Source organism: Eumetopias jubatus, unplaced genomic scaffold (assembly GCF_037043125.1).
Source record: "Eumetopias jubatus isolate StellerSeaLion01/CBP00866 unplaced genomic scaffold, mEumJub1_p1.0 scaffold_6, whole genome shotgun sequence".
In the NCBI taxonomy this organism is placed as follows: domain Eukaryota; kingdom Metazoa; phylum Chordata; class Mammalia; order Carnivora; family Otariidae; genus Eumetopias; species Eumetopias jubatus.
The window spans coordinates 80,928,865-80,932,860 of record NW_028274812.1 but is presented as its reverse complement, the minus strand read 5'-3'; the positions used below and the strand labels follow the sequence as shown (position 1 = coordinate 80,932,860).

The 3,996-nt window shown below is 38.2% G+C and overlaps 1 pseudogene; it reads right to left on the bottom strand.

Moving 5' to 3' along the window:
- Nucleotides 1-817: 817 nt before the first annotated feature.
- Nucleotides 818-1,439, bottom strand: LOC114203087 (glutathione S-transferase A2 pseudogene; annotated as a pseudogene).
- Nucleotides 1,440-3,996: the final 2,557 nt, after the last annotated feature.

The following is a 3,996-nucleotide window of genomic DNA, read 5'->3' as shown; positions in this document are numbered from 1 at the left end:
TTACAGTGACATTATCTGGCTTTGATATCAGGATAATGCTGGCCTTGTAAGATGAGTTTGGGAGTGTTCCCTCCTTTTTAATTTTTTTTGAGAGGTTGAGAAGAATTGGCATTAATTCTTTAAATGTTTAGTAGAATTCACCAGTGAAACCACTTGGTTCTGGGCTTTTCTTTGTTGCTTTGTTCAGTTTTCTATGTCTTCATAATTCAGTCTTGGTAAGTTTTATGTTTTAAGAATTTATTTCTTCTATGTTATCCAATTAGTTTGCATATAATTGTTCATAGTTTTTATGATTCTTTATATTATTATTGAATCAGTTTTTTTTTCAACTGATCGAGCCACCCAGGTGCCCCAAAAGATTTTTATTATAGAAAGAAAAATGGCTCCCAAAGAAGAAATAAGAACATATCTTTATGCCATTACCCAGGGCAGTAGCTATTTTCCTGTGGGTACATGAGAAGGTCAGATATGAATTTCTACACTCAACTCTTTGAGAGGCTAGGTAACAAATGTTATATGACAATTCATAGAAAGATCAAAGAGACCACATAATCTATGTTTTCCTATGTTAATTTTTAATCCAAGAGACAGAATAGAAGGACTGAATTCTGATTTTATATTTGATCCTAATGAAAAAGAATAAATAATAGTTTAAAAAGTTAAATTGGCTCATAGGAGTATTATTACTTAATTACCACTAAACCTTTGCAACTTTTCCTAGTCTCACGATAGCCAGTATTTACATTTAGGTAACGCACTTCATTGCTGGAAAACCTCAGCAGATTGGTTCTACATGTGCTGGGCATCCATTCCTGCTTCATTTAATCCTGAAAATCTTGGCTTGTTCTAAACTTTTCTCATCAATGGGAGGCTTCCTCGGGCTGCCAGGCTACAGAAACTTCTTCATGGTGGGGAGATTGCTGATTCTTCAGCAGAGGGAAGTTGGCCAGAAGGCTGGGGTCAAGCTCTTCCACATAGTAGAGAAGTTCCACCAGGTGAATGTCAGCCCTGCTCAGCATGTTGCCAACAAGGTAGTCTTGTCCATGGCTCTTTAACACTTTCTCAAACATGGGGAGATAACAATCTGTCGTTCTCTCTTTGATCAGGGCAATCTTGGCATCTTTTTGATCAGGTGGGCATAGAGGCAAAACAATGATCATTTCATTCAAATCTGCCATACCTTCTGTGTACATATCTATCAGGGCTCTCTCTTTTAGGTCTCTCCTGTAGAGGTTGTATTTGGGGGCCATGTAGTTGAGAATGGTTCTGGTCTGGTCGGCACCAGTGTCATTCCTTCGATGTCCACCATTGGTACTTGCTGGAACATCAGACTTATGTCTCTCTACTCCAGCTGCAGCCAGGAGCCACCCGATGGACTCCATTCTGCCTCGTCCATTGAAGTAGTGAAGCTCAGGCTCCCCGGCCATGATGCCGTCTCCGGGTTTTCCTAAACCTGCACCACGATGACAGGGAGGCAACCAAGCTCCTGCCAGAGGAAAGCCAGCCCTGCTCTTCCCGCCGAGCCCACCACCCTGAGGAGCCCTCCAGAGCCGTGCTTGCTCCAGCTACAGAGTAGAAGACAGTCCTATTGAATCAGTTTTAATGTCTCCTCTTTCATTTCTAATTTTAATAATTTGAATCTTCTCTCTTTTTTCTTAGTCTTGCTAAAGGTTCGTTAATTTTGTTTATCTTTTCAAAAAAAACAACTTTTTATTTTACTTATCTTTCCTATTGTTTTTCTGGTCTCTGTTTTATTTCTGCTCTGATAATTATTTTCTATCTCAGCTAACTTTGGGCTTGGTTTGTTCTTTGCTTTCTGGTTCCTTAGGGTGTGAAGTTAAATTACTTACTTGTCATCTGTCCTTTTTCTTCATTTAGGTGTTTATTGCTATAAACGTCCCTCTTTTTTATTTAAAGATTGTATTTATGTATTTCAGACAGACGGAGAGAGCAGGAGCGGGGGGGGAGGGGCAGAGGGAGAAGCAGACTCCCCGCTGAGCAGGGACCCCCCCCCACCCAACGTGGGGCTCAATCTCAGGACCCTGGGATCATGACCTGAGCCAAAGGCAGACACTTAACCAACTGAGCCACCCAGGTGCTCCTAAACTTCCCTCTTAAAACTGCTTTTGCCAACATCCCATAAAATTTTGGCATGTTGTTTTTTTATTTTCATTTGTTTCACTATATTTAAAAAAATATCTAAGATTCTTAAAATTTTATTTTAATTATGGTATAGTTAACATACAATGTTATATTAGTTTTAGGTGTACAATATAGTGATTCAACAACTCCATACAACACCTGTGCTCATCAGGACAGGTGCACTCCTTAATCCCCATCACCTATTTAACCCATCCCCCCATGCCCCTCTCCTCTGGTAACCACCAGTTTGTACTTTATAGTTGAGTCTGTTTCTTGATTTGTTTCTCCCTCTCTCTTATTTTTTTTACCCTTTGCTCATTTGTTTTGTTTCTTAAATTCCACATATGGGTAAATCACATGGTATTTGTCTTTCTCTGACTTATTTAATGTAGTATTATACTCTTTAGCTCTATCCATGCTGTTACAAATGGCAAGAATTCAGTTTTTTTATGCCTGAAAAATATTCCATGTATGTATATTCTATATATATATAAGATATTCTATATATATATATATATATATTTCTTCTGCTTTATCCATTCATCAATCAATGGACATTTGGGCTGCTTCCATATCTTGGCTATTGTAAATAATGCTGCTATAAACAGGCGTGCATGTATCCCTTTGAATTAGTGTTTTTGTATTTTTTTGAGTAAATACCCAGTAGTGTGATTGCTGGGTCATATGGTAGTTCTATTTTTAACTTTTTGAGAAACCTCCATACTGTTTTCTTCAGTGGCTGCACCAGTTTGCATTCCCACCAACACTGCACAAGGGTTCCTTTTTCTCCACATCCTTGTCAACACTTGTTGTTTCTTGTGTTGTTGATTTTAGCCATTCTGACAGGTGTAAGGTGATACCTCATGGTAGTTTTGATTTGCATTTCCGTGGTGATGCGTGATGTTGAGCATCTTTTCATGTGTCTGTTTAAATATATTTTTAAAAATTCTTTTTGAATTTTTCTTTAACCCATTGGCCATTCAGGAACATGTTGTTTAACCTCTACATATTTGTGAGTTTTCCAGTTTTCTTATTGTAATTCTTGTAATTGATTTCATACCACTGTTGTTAGAAAAGAGACTTGGTATGACTTCAGTCTTTTTACATTTGCTAAGGCCTATTTTGTGAGCTAATAAGTTATCGATTCTGGAGAATGTTCCTTGTATATTTGAGAAGAATATTTATTCTATTGCTGTTGGGTAGAATGTTCTGAACATATATATCAAGTCAGTTTGGTTTAAGGTATAGTTCATGTCAAGTATTTCCTTAGTAGTTTACTGTCTGCATGATCTGTCCATTGTTGAAAGTGGAGTACAAAAGTCTTTTGTTATTGTATATTGTTTATTTCTCTGTTCAGATTTGTTAGTATTTGCTTAATATATTTAGGTGCTCTGAAGTTGGGTGCATCTATATTTACTATTGCTATATCCTTTTGATGAATTGACCCCTTTATCATTATACAATAATGTTCTTTTTTTCTTGTTACAATTTTTGACTTAAACTCCATTTTGTCTTATATAATATAGCTACCTCTACTCTCTTTTGGTTTTCTGTGGTAGTTAGCCTGGCTCACCTGGAGTCTGAGTTTTTTTTTTTTTTTTTGGAAGGCTATTTGAGGACCTGGAGCTACAGGATCTGGTCCACTCTGTAAGAACTAGCTGGAATTGAGATTCATGGGATTCATGTAGCTTGGGTTCTGGGGAGCCTGCCAGGAGTCTGGTGCCATGGAAGCTGCCAGCACCAAAGTGGGCAAAGGGCTTGGGTTTGGATAAGCCTGTTGGGAGACCAGGGCCATGGGAGTTGGCCAACATTGGGACTGACTGGGAACCTGGTTCTGCAGGAACTTTCCTGGGA